This window comes from Elephas maximus, chromosome 3 (assembly GCF_024166365.1).
Source record: "Elephas maximus indicus isolate mEleMax1 chromosome 3, mEleMax1 primary haplotype, whole genome shotgun sequence".
Lineage (NCBI taxonomy): Eukaryota > Metazoa > Chordata > Mammalia > Proboscidea > Elephantidae > Elephas > Elephas maximus.
Window position 1 is genome coordinate 170,905,758 of NC_064821.1, and position 23,820 is coordinate 170,929,577.

Below are 23,820 nucleotides of genomic sequence, written 5' to 3' on the forward strand. Positions count from 1 at the left end.
CTTCCACCTCATAGGAATCAGCTTTGGGCTCATGGTGATTATCCTTCCCCCTTGTAAATCTAGACAGGTTCTGACACTACTGCTACCCTTTTTCATAGCCCAAAGTAATAAAGCTAACCTTCAGTGAGTTTTTACTACATGCTAGATATATGCTAAGCAATTTACATACATTTAGCTCATTTCCTTTTAATCTTCTAAGGTGTTATTACCCCCATTTTGGAGAGGAAGAAATAAGCTCAGCAAGATCTGGTACTTAGCTCTGGATCAAATATGAGAAACAAAAAAATGAATTGGCAGAAAGGGAACAGGGAGAATGAAGAGTTAAAGATGACTGAATAGGTGAGAGGAAGAAGTGGTGGGGTGCCTTAGAAAGCAGTAGACTCAAACACGAAAGGATTACAGAGAAAAGGTGGCTAGTTTTCATTTTATGTATGTTGAAACAATTTCTGACAGGACATCCTGGAGATGGTGCTCAATAATAAACACACTGAGTGTCTACCGTGTGCCAGGCACAGTGCTTAACCACTGTTCAGGGACCTGTCGTTGCATTTAGAGCAAAATTCAAAGTTCTTACCCTGGCCTCCCCAGGTTCCCTGGCCTAGCCCCTGCCTGCCCCTTTCTCCACATCTCATGCCACTTTCTGCCTTACTAAGCTCCAGTCACGCTGGCCTTCTGTCAATTCCCAGAACTGCACGTTCTTGCCCCAGGGCCTTCATGCTTACAGTTCCCTTTGCCTAGAATGTCATGTGTCCAGCTTTCCACATGGCTGTCTCCTTAACCATGTAGCTCTCAGTTTGTATGTCCTTTTTTCAGAAAGGCCTTCTCTGACCACTCAGTCTAAAGTAGGATCTCCTGTTACTCTCTACCAACACCTAATGCATTTCCTTCATGGTGCTTACCAAATCTGTAATTATTTTACTTATTATTTTTACTGTCAGTCTCCCCGACTGGCCTCTAAACTCAATAAACCCATGGACCTTGTTGATCTTGTTCACCCCTGTATCCTGTATTCCCTTCCTGTTGATGCTGTAACAAATTGCCACAAATTTAGTGGCTGTAAATAATGCAAAATTATTATTTTAGAGTTTTGGAGATAGGTCCAAGATCTGTCTCACTGGGCTGAAGTTGTCAGCAGGGCTGGTTCTTCTGGGGGCTCCAGGGAGGAGTCTGTTCCCTTGCCTACTCCAGCTTCTGGAAGCCACCTGCATTCCTTAGCTTGTGGCCCCTTTCTCCATCTTCAAAACCACTGTGGTAGCTTCTTCAAATCTCTTTCTCAGATTTCAGCATCCATGTTATATTTTCTTCTCTGACCTTGACCCTCTTGTTATTTGCCTTTGAGTCAGCTGTGACTCATGATGACTTTATATATAACAGAACGGAATGCTGCCCAGTCCTGCACCATCTTCATGATCATCGGTAAGTTTGAGTCCACTGTGCAGCTATTGTGTCCATCCATCTCTTGCCTCCCTCTTATAAGCACCCTTGTGATTACATCGGGCTCAACTGGATAATCCAGGATAATCTCAAGATCCTTAATCACATCTGCAAAGTCCGTTTTGCCATGTAAGGTAACATATTTACACGTTCTAGGAATTTATAACATGAACATCTTTGAGGAGCCATTTTTCTGTATACCATATGTCCCTACTGTTTAAAAGAGTGCCTGGCACGTAGGAGGCAACTGTTTATTGAGTAAAAGGAATAAATTAACATGCTTTTTCATTTATTCACAAACAACCCTTTGAGATAGGGTGTAGCATACCCAATTATATTGATGAAACAAAGGACTTGCACTGGAAAGAGCTCAGTGCTGGAGAGGCTGATTTTCTGGTCTCCGTAGAGCTGCAGCTAAAGTAGGATTGTATGGGAGGTTCCCAAGACCACCCTAGGTTTGATGTTTTTCTAGGAGGACTCACAGGACTCAGCACTTAGCTGTACTCACAGCTATTATTTATTAGAGTGAAGGGATACAAAGCAGAATCAGCAAAGGGGAAAGGTGCATGGGGAAAAGTCTGGAGAAAACCAGGCACAAGGCTCCTAGAGTCCTCTCTCAGTGGAGTCACACAGGACACACCAAGTCTTCCAGCAGTAAGTGGTAACAAGGTGTATGAAGTGCTGCCAACCAAGGAAGCTCATTAGAAAGCCAGTGCCCAGTGTTTTTATTATGGGTTGGTCATGTAAACACCCTTAGCCTACCATGTATCAAAATTCCAGACTCCCAGAAAGAAAGAGGTGTTCAGCATAAACCACATGCTTACATAAACAGGCCCAAAGAGCCACCCTTGACATGAAGGGAATGGTGGGAACCTTCCCAAAATCTAAGTTCCCAAATGTCAACCAAGGGCCAACTTTACAAGCAGGCCTTTCAAAAGACAGGGTTCTCAGCCTGCTATCTCTTTTCTACACAAAGATTGAGGACAGGGAATGATCTAACTAGGAGTAAAATCTCTTAATTCTAGCTGGTAGGGCTGTATTAACTTGTAAATCTAAAGCGCTAAAAATTATTTAACGGTTACATTTAACAGTAGAGTGAGGGTAATAGTGATTACTTAGGAATCATGATGTATTCTTGCTAAATAGTTTTAGGGCTAAGAGTTAGAAGATTAGAGATGAAGGGAATTATTTGTTTAGTTAAAGATCTTATAAGCTTTATTAAGTCCATCAGATACAGATGCCACAAGGTAATATTCCAAAGGTGGCTTAAGGATTCTTTGCCCTTAATATTAGGTCCCACCTGATTAACAAGAATTATTTTTAATGAACCAAATACCAAGAGTAAATCTATTAATGTGCAGTCACCTTACATACATACTGCTAGTCCTTACAACAACCTTGTAAAATAGTATAAGCCACATTTTAGTTTTGCGAACAGCCTCAGAGAAAGTGACTAGCCCACAGTCTCTCAGCTGTAAAAGAAAAAAAAAGGGGGGGGAGCAAAGTTGGGGTTCTAACCTTGCATTTCCCATCATACCTCAAATTTTGTCATGTGTACCTTTATGAAGGGTATGTTTCAAAAGATTTGTTATGAATTGTGTCCCCCCAAATTATGTGTTAGAATTCTGACCCCTATACCTGTGGATATAATCCCATTTGAAAACAGGGGTTTCTTTGTTATGCTGACAAGGCTGTAGCAGTGTAGGGTGTGTCTTAAACCTAATCACTTTTGAGATATAAAGAGCAGATTAGGCACAGGGGAGAGAAGCAAGCACAACTGGGAAAGAGAGAGGCACAAGGAATGGAGGAGGAACAGGGGTTACAGAAGCTGAGACAAAGATCTTCCCCCAGAGCCAACACAGAGAGCTAGCTGCCTCCTAGAGCCAGTGTCCTGAAATCAAATTTCTAGCCTCCTGAACTGTGAGAAGAAAAATTCTGTTCATTTAAGCCACCCCACTTGAGCTGTTTCATCCTCTGATCACATAAGCTCGCTTTGAAATACCAACAAGCATGCCATGAAAAAAGAAAATAAATAAAAATAATAATAAATCAGTTCTACAGATGTTTACTTAAAAATGCTTTCTGGAGTGCATTAGTAACTACAAATAACTCTCTGAAAAGCATTCACCCAGAAGCACTTTGGGAGATTGGCCTGGCGATCTGCTTCTGAAAGGTCACACCTTTAAAAACCCTGTGGAGCAGCTCTACTCTGCACATGTGGGGTCAATATGACTGGGAATCAACTGGATGGCAATTACCACCACCATCACCACACAACGGCATGATCTCTTACACCGTTACATTTACAGGGCATCAGCCCAGCCCACTGAGCTATCCTTATGCTTAGCACTTCAATCAAAACGTAGTACAGAGGTTGGTTTCAAGAGCCTGAGAAACCCCTTGCTTCTTGAAAGGAATGTATACAGATATGTGCAGATTTTCCAGATAAAGCAAGAAAAACAAACTTTGGCCTAAAATACACTTTGGTTTATAACCTGGAGTGTTGGTGTGGGGAAGATGAAAGGCAATTTCCTGTTGGCTTTTTTTTTTTTTATGTGGAGGGTGGAGCAGGAGAAGGAAATGGGAAGAGAAAGTTTTATTAACCCATGAATTTTCTAGGAGACTCAACCTTAACCATTTCCAAAATGGAATAAATAAAAACAGCATCATTCAAAATTACTACAAGTATACACCATTCATGGGAGGTGTCTAGAGTTAAGGTAATCGGGTATCAAAAAAGCAATTAAAACTGGGCCTGGAATGCCAAATTAGTAACCAGAAACTTAAATCAGTACAGAAAAGGCCAAAAAAACATAGATTGAACTCATGATTGCCACTGTGATCCAGGAGTCTCTGGGAGAGCTGTATATTTCTACAAAATAAGCAGACCTTGATAATCTCCCTGTGGCACTCAAGAAACACATGTATTAGACTTACAGAGTTTCATCTCCCTGCCTGGGACATAGTCACTCGGAGGATCTTACCCTTGGTTTACTCCATGTGCTTTTGAGCTTATGCTGAAATATTCCACCTTCTGGGTAAGAAGGGTTGGAGAGAGGGCCTAAGATCAGATCAGATCTTGGTCTTTCGCCTCGCTGCAGGAAGTCAAGTCCATTGGCACAAGTGCCTTCACTGGCTCTGCCCTGCTTGTCTCTTACAGTACTTTTTTCACAATGCAGTGGAATGAAAAAGAGTGTTATTCTAGAAAATGGTATGATTTACTTTTCTTCTCAAATAGAGCTGGACTTCCTCAAGGAGTCCGGGTGGCACAGTGGTTAAAGCACTCAGCTGCTAACTGAAAAGTTGGCAGTTCAGACCAACCCAAAAGTGCCTAAGAAAGACCTGGCAATCTACTTCTGAAAACCCAGCCATTGAAAACCCTGTGGAGCATAGTTCTACTCTGACACACATGGAGCCACCATGAATTGGAGTTGACTTGAAGGCGACTGGTACTGGTAGTGTGACTGGGTGTACGGAACCATGACAACATGCAACTGGGGTGATGCTTGAAGCTCTATCACTACAGTTACCTACTGGCAGGCTCCTTGGAGATGGGGGGCAGATGTCTGGAAGCAAGAGGAGGTGCCGAGTGGGAAGCCACCAGCAGGATCAAGGCTCCTTTCCTCCTGTGGAGCAGCTGAGTGGGGCCCGGCAGGCTTTGATCTCCCCAACTCCAGGTGGGGTGCGGATCTCCACGAGGCAAACACGAGGGAGGAAATGAGACAACCAGGTTCCAAGACCAGGCCATGAACTGCAAAAAGGAAGGGTCGGGCTCCCAGCACATGGGCCTTCCTCACACCTCCAGTGGCCACATCTCCGTTTGTGGCTGTATTCCACCTTTTCCCACACACCAGGTAATAATCCAGAACAACTTTCCTATTGTTATAAAGGACATAATTACAACAAGTGGTGAAATTTGCATAAGGTCTCTAGATTTGATAATAGCGTCATACTGATGTTAATTTCCTGAATTTGATACTTGTACTGAGATTTGGAGGAAACCCTGGTGGTAGAGTGGTTGAGAGCTACGGCTGCTAACCGAAAGGTTGGCAGTTCAAATCCACCAGGCACTCCTTGGAAACTCTATGAGGCCATTCTACTCTGTCCTATAGGGTCGCTATGAGTCGGAATCGACTTGATGGCAATGGGTTTGGGTTTTGGGTGACTGTGGTTTGGAAGAAGCCCTGGTTGCGCAGTCATTAAGTGTTTGGCTGCTAACTGAAACGTTGATGGTTCAAATCTACCAGTGGCTCTGCAGGACAAAGCTGTGGCAGTTGGGTGCCATAAAGACTTACAGCCTTGGAAACCCTATGGGGCAGTTCTACTCTGTCCAGTAGAGTTGCTATGAGTTGGAATCAACGTGATGGCTGTGGTTTGGTTTTCTAGTTTTGGTGGAAGATTCCTCGGATGAATATCAAGGAACTGTGCAGTGGGGTTGGTTTCTATGAAGTGTTGGATTACCAGCATCTCTCCCCACCCAGCCTGCTCAGCAAGCAATCATGTCCCTTAAATCTCAGCCATTGATTAGTTTTTTCTCATCTCTCCCATGGTTCTGCCTAGATCGTTAATATCACATAAACAGGGTGTGATGGTTAAGGTTATGTGTCAACTTGGTTAGGCCATGATTCTCAGTGGTTTGGCAGATATTATGTAATCATCTTTCATTTTGTGATCTGATGTGAGCAGCCAATCAGTTGAAATGGGGGTTTCCTTGTGGGTGTGGCCTGCATCCAACAAATACAGATACTCTGCAAAGCTCATCTTCTCTGGATCCTGCATCCAACTCATCATCCTCTGACCTCCAGTTCCCGAGCCATGGCCTGCCATCTGACCTGCCAATTTTAGGTTCACCAGCCCTTGCAACCACATGAGTCACAAGAAGCCTACAACCTGATGTCTGACCCATGGATTTGGGACTTCCCAGCCTCCACAATTGCATGAGCCATTTCCTTACATCTCTCTCTCTCTATATATATTTCACTGGTTTTGCTCCTCTACAGAACCCAGCCGAAGACATTTGGTACCGAGAGTGGCTCTAGAGGAACAAAATATATGAACAAGTTTTCTAAATTGGTTCTCAACCCTCGATAGTCTTAAAGGCAGTGATCGCTCTGCCTCCATTAGTAAAGAGGCTGCTGATCCACGGCATGAGGTGACAATAGAAATATGCAAAATATCACCACCAATAGATTCAATATTTGTGAGAAACAAGGGTGTGGGTTATTGCATATTTGATAGTTTTCTACAATTTTTTCAGAATAAGAAGTATACAGAGGCTGGTTGGTTGGTCCTACTCTCACTAGACGAAGTGGTGAAAGAAAAATATAAGCTCATGGCTTCAGAGTGACATCTCAAGCACCACTTAAAAAGACCTGAAAGTTGCCACTTGTGCCCTGAAAGAAAACCTTGTTTCTTGTAGTAACAGAGTCGATACTGCCAAAAACCAAACCCACAGTCTTATCGTAAGAGGGGCTGAATTACAATGCCAACTGCACCATCTCGAATGGTGTCTAAAGTTAGGGCATTGATTGGGAAAAATTGGAATCCTGAAATTTGGGATGGGGACATATGAGCAGATAATCAGGAAGCTGGGGACATTGAGCGCCTAAATTCAGTTGAAGCACTCCTGCCAACAGAACCAATGCTCTTACTTCCATCTGAAGAGATTACTCCATTTTTTTTTTTTTTTTCGCTAAGCCACTTACCCCGGTAAAACCATTATCCCTTCCAACCCCATCTGATAAGATTAATCTAGTTGTGCCTGAAGAATCTTTATCTGACATATCATCTGGAGTGGCACCTGTGCTGTTGCCTGGGACATCGCCTGTGGCAGATGCCTTACAAGACATTGCTGAATGTCCCCAGGACCCACTGCACCACCCATTTTGCTTCTAGACCTATAACTAGACTTAAGTACCAGAAAGCCCCAAAAGATTATGTACAAAGTGTGACCCAGGAGGAGGTATCTTGATTTTTCTTATACAAAAAGAAACCTGGAGAATACGTGTGGAAATGGCTATTAAGAGTGTGGGATAATGGTGCAAGGAACATAAAGCTGGATCAATCTGAGTTTATTGACACAAGCCCACTTCATTGGCAAAGCCAGGTGGGCGTGATTACTATAATAGACAGCAGAGTCAAGCCAGTAATCAGAATAGTCTGACTCATATGGACTTATGATGTTGGCTACTTAGTCATGGTATCCCTAAGAGTGAAATGGACAGAAAATCTACTATTGATCTACAAGAGTGGAAGAATTCTAGGTCAAGTGAACCACAGACTAACTCAAATCGCCAGAATAGGGAATCACAGCCCTCATTCAATTCCCAGAGTGAGCCAGCTTACAGAGCCGAAAACCCTTGAATGAAGGGGAGTCCGGATCCCCTTGAGGAAGGAACCCGCTACACTGCCAAAAATTAATAGTGTTCACTGGGGAAAAAGATAATCAGACCTTTTGGGGATTACTAGACACTGGCTCTGAACTGACACTACTTCCAGGAGACCCAAAACATCACTGTAGCCCATCAGTCAGAGTAGGGGCATATGAAGGTCAAGTTATTAATGGAGTCTTAGCTCAGGTCCATCTAAAGTGGGTCCAGTGGGTCCCCGAACTCATCCTATAGTAATTTTCCCAGTTCCAGAATGCATAAATGGAATAGACATATTCAGCAGCTGGTAGAACCCCCGCATCAAATCCCTGACTTGTGGAGTAAGGGCTATTATGGTAGGAACAGCCAAGTGGAATCCTTTAGAAATGCCCCTACCTAGGAAAATAGTAAACCAAAAGGAATACTGCATTCCTGGAGGGATTGCAGAGATGAGTGCCACCATCAAGGACTTGAAGGATGAAGGGGTGGTGATTCCCACCACATCCCCCATTCAACTCACCTATTTGGCCCATGCAACGACAACAAAAAGATGGATCTTGGAGAATGATAGTGGATTATCATAAAGTTACCAGGTAGTGACTTCAGTTGCCGCTGCTGTGTGGTTTCACTGCTTGAACAAATTAATAAATCTCCTGGCACCTGGTATACAGCTACTAATATGGCTAATGCTTTTTTCTCAATACCTGTTTTGAAGGAATACCAGAAGCAGTTTCCCTTCAGCTGTCAAAGCCAACAATATACCTTCACTGTCCTACCTCAGCAGTATATCAGCTCTCCAGCCCTATGTCATAGTTTCGTCCAAAGGGACCTTGATTGCTTTTCCCTTCCACAAGACGTCACACTGGTCCATTACATTGATGACATTACACTGACTGGACCTAGTAAGGAAGAAGCACCAATGACTGTAGACTTACTAGTAAGACATTTGTGGGCTAGAGGTTGGGAAATTAACCCAACAAAAATTCAGGCATCTTCCACCTTCTTGAAATTTCTAGTGGTCCAGTGGTGTCGGGCATGTAGAGATATTCCTTCTAAGGTGAAGAATAAGTTGTTACATCTGGACCCTCTACAACTAAAAAGCAGGCACAACTCCTGGTGGGCCTCTGGATTTTGAAGGCAACATATTACTCATCTGAGCAACTCCAGGCTATTTATCAAGTGGCTCAAAAACCTGCTAGCTTTGAGTGGGGCCCAGAATGAGAAGGCTCTGCAACAGGTTCAGGCTACTGTGCAAGCTGCTCTGCTACTTGGACATATGATCCAGCTGATCCAATGATTCTTGAAGTGTCAGTGGTAGATAGATGCAGTTTGGAGTCTCTGGCAGCCCTCTGTTGGTGAGTCACAGCACAGACCTTTAGGATTTTGGAGCAAAGTGCTGCCATCCTCTGCAGATAACTAGCCTCCTTTTGAAAAACAGCTTTTAGCCTTAGTAGAGACTGAACTCTTAACCATGGGCCACCAAGTCACTATCTGGTCTGAGCTTCCCATCATAAACTGGATGTTGTCTGACCTACAGAGTCATAAAGTCGGATGTGCACAGCACCACTCCATTATTAAATATAATTGGTATATACAAGACGGACTCTAGCAGGACCTGAAGGAACAAGTTACATGAGGAAGTGTCAAAATGCCCACTCACCCCACTCCTTTCACATTACCTTCCTTCCCCCAGTCTGCACCAATGGCTTCATAGGTAGTTCCTTACAATCAGTCAACTGAGGAAGAGAAAATTTGTGCCTGGTTTACAGATGCTTCTGCACAATATGCAGGCACCACTCAAAAGTGGACAGCAACAGCACTGCAGTTCCTTTCTGAGACATCCCTGAAGGACAGTAATGAAATTATTCTAGTGGGCACAACATCAAGCAGTGCACCTGGTTGTTCACTTTGCTTGGAAAGAGAAATGGCCAGGTGTGTGACTGTATACGGATTCATGCGCGGCTATGGCCAATGGTTTGGCTGGATGATTAGGGACTTGGAAGGAGCATGATTGGAAAATTGGAGACAAGGAGGTATGAGGTACACAGACAGACCTCTCTGAATGGGCCAAAGATATTTGTGTCTCATGTGAATGCTCACCAAAGGGTGACCTCTGCAGAAGAGGTTTTTAACAATCAATTGGATAGGATGATGCATTCTGTGGATACCAGTCATCCTTTTTCCCCAGGCACTTCTGTCATTGTTCAATGGGTTCATGAACAAAGTGGTCATGGTGGCAGGGATGGTGGTTATGCATGGGCTCAGCAACATGGACTTCCACTCACCAAAGCCAACTGGGTTACAGCCACTGCTGAGTGCTCAATCTGCCAGCAGCACAGACCAACACTGAATTACTGATATGGCACCATTCCTTGCAGGTGATCAGCCAGCAGCCTGGTGGCAGGTTGATTACATCAGACCTCTTCCAACATGGAAAGGGCAGCATTTTGTTCTTACTGGTACAGACACTTATTCTGGGTATGGATTTGCCTTCCCTGCATGCAATGCTTCTGCCAAACTAACACTTGTGGTCTTACACGTGGCCTTATCCACTGTCATGGTATCTCACACACTATTGCCATGAATGAACTCACTTCATAGCAAATTAAGTGCTGCAATGGGCCCATGTCCATGGGATTCAGTGGTCTTACCATGTTCCCCATCAACCTGAAGCGGCTAGCTTAATGGAACAATGGAATGGGCTTCTAAAGACACAATTATGGTGCGTGCTAGGTCTCAATACCTTGCAGGGTTGGGACAATATTCTCCAGGAGGCCGTATATGCTCTAAACCAGTATCCAATATATGGTGCTGTTTCCCCCATAGCCGGGATTCATGAGTCCAGGAATCAAGGGATGGAATTGGGTTATTCCTAGTGACCCACTTAAAAAATTTTTGCTTCCTGTCCCCATAAGCCTATGCTCTGCTGGTCTAGAGATCTTAGTTCCAGAGGGAGGAATGCTCCCACCAGGAGACACTACACTGATTTCATTGAACTGGAAGTTATGAATGCCACCTGGCCAATCTGGGCTCCTCATACTTCTGGGTGAACAGGCAGTTACTGTATTGGCTGGAGTGACTGATCCTGATTACCAAGGGGTAACTGGATTGATCTAATACAGGTAAAGAAGAGTATGTCTGAAATACAGGAGATCCCTTAGGACATCTCCTAGTGCTACCATGCCCTGTGATTAAGTCAATGGAAAAGTGTACAATCCAATTCCGACATGATTACTAATGGCCCAGACCCTTCAGGAATGAAGATTTGTCACTCCACCAGGAAAGAACCCCAACCAGCTGAGGTGCTTGCTGAGAGAAAACAGAACATGGAATGGGTGGTGGAAGAAGGTAGCTCTATATACCAGCTATGACCACGTGACCAGTTGCAGAAATGAGGACTATAGTTGTTTTTAGCATTTCTTCCTGGATTTGTTATACAAGTGTGTGCGTGTGTGTATATATATAGCAAACGTATTTTTCTTCCCATCCTTATTCCATTACTTATTATAAAATATAAGATGTAAACAGGGTAGTGTGTTTTCGGTTGTACACGTTAGTTGTATCATGTTAGGGCTATCACTTTATAATTGTCTTTAGAGATTCTATGTGGTTTAAGATGTGTACCGATGCCAAGCTGACAAGTGATGGACAATGGTGGTTATGTGTCAGTTTGTCTAGGTCATGATTCTCAGTGGTTTGGCAGATATTACGTAATCATCCATTTTGTGACCTGACGTAAACAGCCAATCAGTTGAAAGGGGAGCTTCCCTAGGGGTGTGGGCCTGCATCCAATACTTAGATGTTCTTGCAAAGCTCACCCTCTCTGGATCCTGCATCCAGCTCATCATCCTCTGACCTCCGGTTCTTGGGAACAGCAGCTTGCCGTCTGACCTGCAGATTTGGGGTTTCACCAGCTCCTGCAGCCTCGTGAGCCAGCAGCCAATTTTGGGTTCCTCAGCTCCTTCAACCATGTGAGCCAGGAGAAGTACCTTACCTGATCTCCAACCCACAGATTTGGGACTTCCAGCCTCTACAACTGCATGAACTATTTCCTTGAAATCTCTCTTTATATATATATATGTATGTATGTGTGTATATGTATATATATATATTATATATACACACACACACACATAATATATACCAACTTCACTGGTTCTGCTCTTTTAAAAAACCCAGCCTAAAACACAGGGATAGGGAACATTATAGCTATGCAGTCTTTATATGGCATTAAGAATAAACCACCAAGTGAACTGTCAAAGCTGTGTGAACTTGCCAGGTGAAACCTGACAGAGGCCTCCAAATTCTCCAAGATGGAACAAAGCACTATTTACGTTTTTGAGATTGAGATCACAAGGTTTATAAGGAACTTTAGAAACAAAAGGAAATAATCTACTTTAAAGGCAGTGGGCTATACATACTACAGCTGTTTTATGTCATAGAGAAGAATGAAGTTTAAAAGTTTAAAACAGGTTTTTGCCAAATAAATCAACTATGTCTGGGATTTGTCACAGGAATCTTCTGCATTTAAAACAGAGGAAGCATCACGCTGAAAAGGAAGAGGAAGACCCAACCTTATACTACAAACCTGGATGGAGGATGGGGATGGATGACTGACTATGCTTCATTTGTTCCGGGTTCCGAATGTGCTTTCCCCCTTTTCATAACTGCCTAAGAAAACGCTCTCTGGAGAAAGGTTCAGAGTAGGTCACCTTATGAAATCCTTGACATTTGAGTGGAAAAAGGGGGAGAGGAAGATAGCAGGCCAGGAACTACTACTACATCCTGAAATAAATGGCCCACACTAAACCGAGAACAATGTTGAAAATATCCCCCTTGAGTAAAAACGATCCTCCAGGCGCTCCTTGGAAACTCCATGGGGCAGTTCTACTCTGTCCTATAGGGTCACTATGAGTCAGAATCAACTCGAAGGCACTGGGTTGGTTTTTTGGGTTGAGTAAAAACAGTTAAATTCTCATCCAGTTCCTGACTCTTCCTCCCTACCACCTCTCAAACATGGAGAAATGTTCCAGTCATGATCGCAGCTCTGCCCTGGCTGCATGGGTAGGGATTTGGGGACAGTCATAGTTTTAGTCATGCGGAGGTAGTACTGGGAAGTTGACAAGTGTCTAAAAAGTGTTCAGGGAGTAGGTTCCCTGGCTCATGCATCATATGTGTAACACTGTTGACAGCAACCCTCTCCACTAATACAGGATAGGGACATTTTCTCTCTGCTCTGCTTGCTGTCTGCTTCCTGACCTATCCTCACCAACCGTAATTTATGCTAAAGTTAGGACCAATGTATATTTCTGTTATGTCTGGAAAGGGAGAGAAGGAATTGGATTCTGCAACTGGTGCCTGATTTTTCTCCTTCATCCATAAGCAACTAGATTAGGCAATGTTTTTTCATCTTCTTTCCCTCACCCTCCCAGAAAGTCTTGGGGTTGTTATGTGAGACAATGGTGACCTGAGTCATCAGCACACCCAATCTAGAATGTCGGTGAATTCCCCTCCTCTTAGTGTTCCCAAATAATATCCATTAACTTTAAAATGTACTAATACACTTTCCCTCCTGAATCTCCTCCCCTGCTCAGCCCTACAGTAAGAAGCTCACAGGGAAGAGGGGTACAGGCCCTGTACTGACTATAGTCCACCCATGTGGGTAACTAAGGGCTCTATAAAAACAATGGTGGGAAAACATCACTCATTCTCCCTAGTTATAGAGAAGGTGAAAAGGGGGACAGGGGCAGAGGTCCTCAGCCAGGATTTATTTAATACAAAACTGTTAACCAGAAGATGATTTGTTAAACATTAACTTTATTACCGAAAAATGTGGAATCTCTTTTTCCCTAGAAGTGTTACTAATAAGGAAACTAAGAATGTCCTCTTTGAGAGCGCTTCTTGTGGCTGGGCCATCTCCCCAAATCACAGGCTTAACAGAATTGGTATTGTCATTGAGGAGGGGCCTCTCGTTCTCCCACCTTTCTCCCCAATAACCATCCTTACTTTTCCTACATTATCCCCAATTTAGTTGTAGTTAAGAAAAACTGCCTAATAACCAGATTAATAAGTAATGTGCCACTTTTGGAGTGTGATGCTACTTATAAAAGCATACACACACACACACAAAAGGCACAAAAAAATGTTAAAAATTCTGGACTAATCACCTACACTGATACTATGAATACTTAGATTATGGATTTATTTACACAAATAGATGAGCACTTGAAAAGGTGAGTGAAAAATCCAGTAACTAAATGTTCTTCAAGAGTTCATTACTTTAAAAGGATTTATTTTAGGAAAGGCACCCTGTAAGTTAATTTCATAAATTCAGATTTTCACGTAACAGACTTGTTTAAAGCAAGGTATATTGAGGTCATGGTTTTCATTTGGTTCAGTATGGGTCGTGGGTTACATAATACTGAATGGAAATGAGCAGGGCAAGAGGTTCTTGGTATTTTACACATTCTTCAAAACCTCTTGAGAACCACTGAATTACAATAAACATACATGGGAGAGAAATATACATGGACTAAGAATGCTGTTTCCACCTTTTTACCAGCAATATCTATTGACAGGATAAAAGGAATTTTCATTTGGGTAGATCCTAGACAACACATATGGCAGGAATCAGTATTTACATAGGTGTTCCAAGATATTCAATTACCTATTAACTTCCCCTTAGAAATATCCTCTTCAACTTACCTAGGAAATGTTTTTGTTCTGACAGTAAGGGCTTTAAACTGCAGGTGCATTAACCTTGAAGATACCAAGCTGGGTAACTGCCCTCCATGTAGGCAGAGAAGGTTCTTAGTCCAGAGCCAGCCTCCTGAATGGGGAGTGGAACAACTCTGGCTTGGTCAGAGTCACTGGCTTGCCATTTCTAGTTTTCCCAGTTCTTGAGACCCAGAAACACATTACAGAGGACACTTGGCTAGGTCTTGCTAACAATAGGGAGGCTGGGAGCCTCTACACACTCCACTTTAGTAAAACCATCATGACAAGTAACAATTTACCTCAAAGATATCTTCTCCCCCTCAGTTTTCCACTGATTACTCAGCTGGAACCTCTAGAAGTAGGGCAAGTGTGAAGCCTTTTATAACTGCTATGAGATCAAGAGATTGAACTGAAATCTTGGTAAGAATAAATCCATGAATAATATAAAAGTGTGTGCAGAAGATAACATAGCTCTCCCCAGAAACGGAAAATATAGTTGTAACCATGATTTGCCATCCACCTTCCCCAGTGAGAGAATAGGTATATTTGGGGTATATGTGTATGTTGGGGGTGGAGAAGCTGAAGAAGGCTCTAGCCTCTATATAGCAAGAAGAAAATGGCAATGGATATAAAGTTTCAGGAAAATAAGTTGGCCCAAAAGTCAAGAAACAGTGGTTAGTTTTACCCTTTATCCTTCAACTTTTCTTTAGGAAGAAGCCAAAAATGTTCTAATGGGTAGGGAGGAGAAATTGCCACCATTAATTTCTTCCCTCCAATACAAATCACACTCTACACAGGGTTGTGAGTACAAGGACAGATACAGGTTAGGCTCTTCATCAAGGAGCTGAGCCTGCAGAATATTGAGAAAAAGAGGCCATGAAATGTAGTAAGTTCTAGGTGCTGCTCAGGTTGGGGAGTCAAGAGATCTCTGGGGACAGGTGATCTCTCAGACCGCAAAGTATTAAAGTGTAAGTAAAGACAAGCCAAGTAAAACACACGTACATGTGGCCCTTTTATAAATTGAACTGTGTCCCCCCAAAACAATACGGTGAAGTTCTAACCCCTGCACCGGTGAATGTGACCTTGCTTGGAAATAGAGTTTTTCTTTTATTATCAGTTAATCAGATGTGGTCACACTGCAGTACGATGAGTCTTAATCCCTCTTGAATGATGTGAACACATGATCACACACAAGGGGAAGGTACCAGGTGAGAATCCATCTAAAAGCCAAGGAATGCCAAAAAAGGCCTGGGACTAGCTACCAGAAACTGAAGAGACAAGAAAGAATCTTTCCCCAGAGCTGACAAAGGGAGAAAGTATAGCCCTACCAATGCCCTGAATTCAAGCCTCTAGCCTCCAGAACTGTAAGAAAATAAATTTCTGTTCTCTGAAGTCATCCATGAATAAGGAAGACCGAGGATGAATTGATGCTTTTAAATTACGGTGATGGTGAAGAATACTGAATATACATACCATGGACTGCCAGAAGAACAAACAAATCTGTCTTGGAAGAAGTACAGCCAGAATGCTCCTTGGATGGTGAGAGTTTGTCTCAGATATTTTGGACACTGTCCTGGGTTGAACTCTGTCCCCTAAAAATGTGTATATCAATTTGGCTAGGCCATGATTCCCAGTATTGTGTGACTGTCCACCATTCTGTCATCTGATCTGGTTTACTTATGTGTTGTAAATCCTACCTCTATGATGTTAAAAAGATGGGATTAGTGGCACTTATGTTATTGATGCAGGACTCAATCTACTAGATTGTGTTTTAAGCCAATCTCTTTTAAGATATAAAAGAGAGAAGCGTGCAGAGAGACAAGAGAACCTCATATCACCAAGAAACAAGAACCAGGAGAATAGCACATCCTTTGGCCCCAGGGTCCCTGTGCTGAGAAGCTCCTTGGCCAGAGCAAGATTGATGACAAGGGCCTTTCTTCAGAATTAACAGAGAAAGCCTTTCCCTGGAGCTGACGCCCTGAATTCGGACTTCTAGCCTACTAGACTGTGAGAGAATAAACTTCTCTTTGTTAAAGCCATTCACTTGTGGTATTTCTGTTATAGCAGCACTAGATGACTAAGACAGACATATTATCAGGAGGTACCAGTCCCTGGAGAACATTATACTTGGTAGAGGGGCAGCAAAAAAGAGGAAGACCCTTCAACAAGATGCATTGACACAGTGACTATGACAACAGGCTCAAACATAGCAACGATTATGAGGATGATGCAGGACTGGGCAGTGTTTCGTTCTGTTGTACAAAGGGTCACTGTGAGTTGGAACTGACTCAACTGCACCTAACAACAACAAATAAAGCCATCTACTTGTGGTATTTTGTTGCTGCAGCCCTAGGAAATTACAACAGGCCCAAGAAGTATAATGGCATGGGTAAATGTAAAACATGGTTTTCAATCAGCTCTAAGAACTACCTTATTCTAGTTCTTCAAACAAAGCAAGCTAATTTTTCTTCAGGGTCTCTCAGCCCAGAGAGCTCAAATTCTTCCCTTTCTACCTTGTTCCCCGTTTGAATGATTAAATTCTACTAGGATGTTAGGTTTTGGCTCGAGTGGTTTTTTTTCTTCCATCACTCCACCCCAAGTCTAAATTAAATCCTTCTGTTGTAATCTGTATTTTTCCTTCCTAGCACTTTACCACACTTTGTAACTATATGCTTTTATGACGGTTTTCCATATTATCACTAGACTGAATGTTCCATGAGGTCAGGAACCATGTCTGCTTTGCTCACCACTGTATGCTCACTACTGTAAGCCTGGTCCATAGTATACACCCTGGAACACAGTAGGTACTTAATAATTGTTAGTGGATGGATGGATAGATGAACTGACTGATTGATATATTTATAAATAAACAATACGGTACTAAGTGATGAAATTGAAGAAATGGGCTAGAATTTTGCGTGACACACTAAGACCACTGGTTCTTGAGGTTATGAGGAGCTAATGAAAAAAGATTAAGAGGGGAGTGATGAGATCAGATCTGTATTTCAGAAAAATAGCTCTGGCTACAGGGTGGATGACAGATTAGTGGGGAATATGCATGGAAGCTGAGAGATCCATTTGAGGGATGCTGCAATAATCTAGGTGAGAAATGATAAGGACTTAAATTAAGGCAGTAGCAAAGGGGATGGAGAGAAAATACAGATCTGAGCAATACTGAGGTAGACCTGTAAGACGTGGAAAGTAATCAGAAAAAAGGGAAAGAGAGGGAGTTGTTGGTTTTGGCTGTTGTCTTGGACAACTTGGAGGATGATAATTGTGGAAGACACTGAAAGAAGAGAAAATCTGGAGATGGTTTGGTTTCAGAACCTAAGTTTGAAAGACTTGTGACATAACCAACAATGTGCCCATACGGTTTGATATGTACATCTGAAGCTCAGGATTGGCATATTAAAATCTGCGAATCATCAGTGCCAAGGCAGGAATTTCCAGGAGAGTGATGAGCATATGCCACAGAAAGGTCAAGTATGATAGAAATGATATTGATTGAGCAACAGGGAGTCTCTAACAACCTTGATAAGAGGTATTTCAGTTCAATGGTGGAGGCTCAAGTCAGATGATGGTGGGACAAGAAGTAGATACATAATGAGAAGTAGATACATAACAGACTATGTTTTAAAGAAGTTTGTCTATGAATATCAGACAAGATCTAGGGTGATACTACCTAGGTTATTCAAGTATTTTCCGACAAAGCCTGATAATGTATTCAAATGGGGTCACTGTGGCTGATCCAGCCCCCCAGGCCCTTTCCCAAGAAAAACACTCTAATTTGAGTGATCTGGTGAGGGAGCTCTTTTGGGGGTGTACCTGGAGGCCTGCTTAAGGTATTCCTACCAGGCATAAGCATGGAACGCATAAACATCGTTATCCTAGGCATTAGTGAGCTAAAAAGGACTGGTATTGGCCATTTTGAATCGGACAATCATATAGTCTACTATGCTGGGAATGACAACTCGAAGAGGAACAGTGTTGCATTCATTGTCAAAAAGAATGTTTCAAGATCTATCCTTAAGTACAACGCTGTCAGTGATACAATAATATCCATACGCCTACAAGGAAGACCAGTTAATACAACTATTATTCAAATTTACGCACCAACCACAAGGCCCAAAGATAAACAAACAGAAGATTTTTATCAGCTACTGCAGTCTGAAATTGATCGAACATGCAATCAAGATGCATTGATAATTACTGGCGATTGGAATGCGAAAGTTGGAAACAAAGAAGAAGGATCAGTAGTTGGAAAATATGGCCCTGGTGATAGGAACGATGCTGGAGATCGAATGATAGAATTTTGCAAGACCAACGACTTCTTCATTGCAAATACCTTCTTTCACCAACATAAACGGCGACTAAACACATGGACCTCGCCAGATGGAACACACAGAAATCAAATTGACTACATCTGTGGAAAGAGACAATGGAAAAGCACAATATCATCAGTCAGAACAAGGCCAGGGGCCGACTGTGGAACAGACCATCAATTGCTCATATGCAAGTTCAAAAGCTGAAACTGAAGAAAATCAGAGCAAGTCCACGAGAGCCAAAATATGACCTTGAGTCTATCCCATCTAAATTTAGAGACATCTGAAGAATAGATTTGATGCATTGAACACTAGTGACCGCAGACCAGACCAGTTGTGGAATGACATCAAGGACATCATCCATGAAGAAAGCAAGAGGTCACTGAAAAAACAGGAAAGAAAGAAAAGACCAAGATGGATATCAGAGGAGACACTGACACTTGCTCTTGAGCGTCGAGCAGCCAAAGCAGAAGGAAGAATTGATGAAGTAAAAGAACTGAAGATTTCAAAGGGCCTCTTGAGAAGACAAAATAAAGTATTATAATGACATGTGCGAAGAGCTGGAGATGGAAAACCAAAAGGGAAGAACACGCTCGGCATTTCTCAAGCTGAAAGAACTGAAGAAAAAATTCAAGCCTCCAGTTGCAATAACGAAGGATTCCACGGGGAAAATATTAAACGACGCAGGAAGCATCAAAAGAAGATGGGAGGAATACACAGAGTCATTATACCAAAAAGAATTAGTCGATGTTCAACCATTTCAAGAGGTGGCATATGATCAGGAACCGATGGTACTGAAGGAAGAAGTCCAAGCTGCTCTGAAGGCACTGGCGAAAAACAAGGCTCCAGGAATTGATGGAATATCAATTGAGATGTTTCAACAAACAGATGCAGTGCTGGAGGTGCTCAGTCGTCTATGCCAAGAAATATGGAAGGCAGCTTCCTGCCCAACTGACTGGAAGAGATCCGTATTTATGTCTATTCCCAAAAAAGGGGATCCAACCGAATGTGGAAATTATAGAACAATATCATTAATATCACATGCAAACAAAATTTTGCTGAAGATCATTCAAAAATTGCTGCAGCAGTATATCGACAGGGAACTGCCGGAAATTCAGGCCGGTTTCAGAAGAGGATGTGGAACCAGGGATATCGTTCTGATGTCAGATGGATCCTGGCTGAAAGCAGAAAATACCAGAAGGATGTTTACCTGTGTTTTATTGACTATGCAAAGGCATTCGAATTGTGTGGATCATAACAAACTATGGATAACACTGAGAAGAATGGGAATTCTAACACCCTTAATTGTGCTCATGAGGAACCTTTACATAGATCAAGAGGCAGTTGTTCGGAGAGAACAAGGGGATACTGATTGGCTTAAAGTCAGGAAAACTGTGCGTCAAGGGTTGTATTCTTTCACCACACTTATTGAATCTGTATGCTGAACAAATAATACGAGAAGCTGGACTATATGAAGAACGGAGCATCAGGACTGGAGGAAGACTCATTAACAACCTGTGTTATGCAGATGACACAACCTTGCTTGCTGAAAGTGAAGAGGACTTGAAGCACTTACTAATGAAGATCAAAGACCACAGCCTTCAGTATGGATTACACTTCAACATAAAGAAAACAAAAATCCTCACAACTGGACCAATGAGCAACATCATGATAAACGGAGAAAAGAATGAAGTTGTCAAGGATTTCATTTTACTTGGATCCACAATCAACATGGAAGCAGCAGTCAAGAAATCAAAAGACGCATTGCACTGGGCAAATCTGCTGCAAAGGACCTCTTCAAAGTGTTGAAGAGCAAAGATGTCACCCTGAAGACTAAGGTGTGCCTGACCCAAGCCATGGTATTTCCAATCGCATCATATGCATGTGAAAGCTGGACAATGAATAAGGAACACCGAGGAAGAGCTGACGCCTTTGAATTGTGGTGTTGGCGAGAATATACCATGGACCGCCAAAAGAACAAACAAATCTGTCTTGGAAGAAGTGTGGTCAGAATGCTCCTTAGAGGCAAGGATGGTGAGACTGTGTCTTACATACTTTGGACAGGTTGTCAGGAGTGATCAGTCCCTGGAGAAGGACATCATGCTGGGCAGAGTACAGGGTCAGCGGAAAAGAAGAAGCCCTCAACAAGGTGGATTCACACAGTGGCTGCAACAACGAGCTCAAGCATAATGATTGTAAGGATGGCTCAGGACTGGGCAGCGTTTCGTTCTGTTGTGCATAGGGTCGCTATGAGTCGGAACCGACTCGACAGCACCTACCACCACCACCAGGCTCAACCCAATTAACTGCTCTTATAGAAAAGTGTGAGTGCTGGAGAATTTCCAGAGGCTTTGTTCTATTTGGGGGTGTACCCGTTTAGGATGTGTAATGTGAATTCTTGTGACAGGACTGAAACCCAAGGCTGCCTAAAGCATGGGATGAAGTAGTAGTACACAAACTTATTTAGGCTGCTTAGTTAACTAAAGGAAAACTTAACTCTTGGGGGAAAGACTTTTAATAATATCTGACTCAAAATAGAAAGTTGGATGGTTGCAAGTTAAAGGAGGGGGTGGAGAGATGCAAAGGTCTGACCTTAGCCTTCCTGATATACACAATGGAAGACACAGGCCCAGTTCCTAGAGACAAGTCATAGCCATCCACTATTGCTACGCCCTAACATCAAGCGCAACCAGAGAAGAAAAGTTCTGAACTGGGGACTTGCAACTTGCCAAAAACGGGCGGCTCAGAATGTAGAGATCAGCATCTTGTAGACAGTAGCAGAGACTCCTAGTCTACAGAGAAGGTTATTTTACAGGACGACAAGAGGATTATTGCCACCACTCAGTTTATTATCTGGAAGCTGGAAGACCCACTGGAGGGATGTTAAACTGAGAGAAACAAGTCTAGGTCATTTGAGATCTGTGTATATCTTGTAGCCTGATTTCCTGATAGAGCATCTTTGAGAAAGTTACGGTTACAAATTGCCTGAATGGGGGCCTGATAAAATCTGTTTCACTTTTGAATATGCAGCCCTGGTGTCATGTTGTTACTCTAAATAAGGAGAATTTTGTACCTTCTATCAAATTAAAATGGAAAAACATGCATTAAGAGGCTTCTTTCTCACCAATCTTCTCCCAACTTTTTCAACTTCTAAGCACCATAACTGATTGATGTCTTAGTCCCTTGCCTCCAGATAAGAGAGAGCTGTCTGAAATAAGAGTTTAGTGATGGAGATGAAAAGGGGAAGTCTTGATGATTATTTAGTAGGTAGACGCTAAGACAAGGCATCTAAGAAATCAGGTTTCTGACTTGGATGAGTGGGTGGATAACCAAAACCGAAACCCATTGCCTTTGAGTTGATACCGACTCATAGAGACCCTACAGCACAGAGCAGAACTGCCCCACAGGGTTTCCAAGGAGCGTCTAGTGGATTCACACTGCCGATCTTTTAGTTAGCAGGCATAGCTCTTAACCACTAGCCCTCCAGAGTTTCCAAGTGGGCGGATAGAACCAATCAAGAGAACTGAAAAGGAAGTGTAGGCTTAAGGGAAGGATTTGAGTTTGGTTTGGGATTTGAACCTGAATTAGAGGTGGTAGGCAGTTGTATAAATGAGTCTGAAGCCCTTGAGAAAGGATAATTGTAATAATGAAATTATAGTTAATGGCTTGCGTATTAAGTGCCAAGAATTAAGGACTTTACCAACATTTTCTAAATCTTCACAGTCCTGAGCTTGGTATGTCCCCACTTTACAAGAGAGTGTAACCTCTCTGAAGTTTGCCCAAAGTCACACAGCTAGTAGGAGGTAGAGCCAGGATTCAGGCCAAGGCAGTCAGACTGAAGAACCCATGCTACTGACTACACCATAAGTACATTGGTGGTAATTAAAACCTTGATGGTGAATGCTTGTCCAGAGAGTATGTATAATGTGAGAGGAGTGCAGAACCATGGAGGAAAACATTTACCAGGTGGACAGAGAAGTGGAATCAGTGAAATGGAACCGAGGGTTCTGTGGTTCTTAAGCAATGCATGTTCAGGTTGAGAGCAGAGAAAATGGCCACAAAAACCAAAAACCTGTTGCTACCAAGCAGATTTTGACTCATGGAGACCCCATGTGTTACCCAGTAGAAACGTTCCATAGGACTTTCTTGGCTGTAAGCTTTACAGCAGATTGGCAGGTCTTTCTTCTGTGGTACCACTGGATGAGTCAGAACTGCTAATCTTTAGGTTAGCAGTCAAGGGCAAACTGTACAACCCAGGGTCCTTCATGAAAAACCAAGGCCACTGGAAAATGGAACAGAAAGAGGAAAGCTAGGAAACATTGGTGGTTCAGTGGTAGAATTCTCCCCTTCCATGTGGAGACATGGGTTTGATTCTTGGCCAAATACCTCATATGCGGCCACCACCACCTGTCAACTATGATGCTAAACAGGTCTCAGCGGAGCTTCCAGACTAAGAGGAAAGGCCTGGTAATCTATTTCTGAAACTCAGCCAATGAAGATCCTATGCATCACAAGAAAACATGGTCCAGTCCCCAACCTATCATGGGAATGGTGCAAGACCAGGCAGAGTTTTGTTCTGTTGCGCATGGTAGTGCCATGAGTTGGGGCTGGCTCAATAGTAGCTGACAACAAACGGAAGAGTACACTGTCTCTTGGGTTTTGCGAGTGCCTGCAGGCCTGGCAAGTCTCCCTTTGACTTTCCCCTCCTGAGCCTGCAGAGAATAGTTTGGCTGGTAAACAAAAATGGGAAGAAGTCGTAGCTCTTCACTGCCTCAGACTAATCAGAATTCTAAGAAACAAATGTTAATACTCTCCAGGAGGAAAACCTGACCTCAAAAGGAGTGTTCCTTCTAGAGGGGGAGACAGTTGAGAGGAGGGAAAGATACAAGCAAGAAGGGTTAGGTGGGCCAGATGGGGCACATGACCACACATCCCAGTTTACCCATACTGTCTTGACATATTAATAGCACTCCCTTTCT

At 42.8% G+C, this 23,820-nt stretch overlaps 1 protein-coding gene across 1 annotated transcript in view; it reads right to left on the minus strand.

Moving 5' to 3' along the window:
- Positions 1-23,820, minus strand: part of RBM15 (RNA binding motif protein 15) — a 1,133,685-nt gene that overhangs the window by 1,076,892 nt on the left and 32,973 nt on the right. The window lies entirely within an intron of this gene.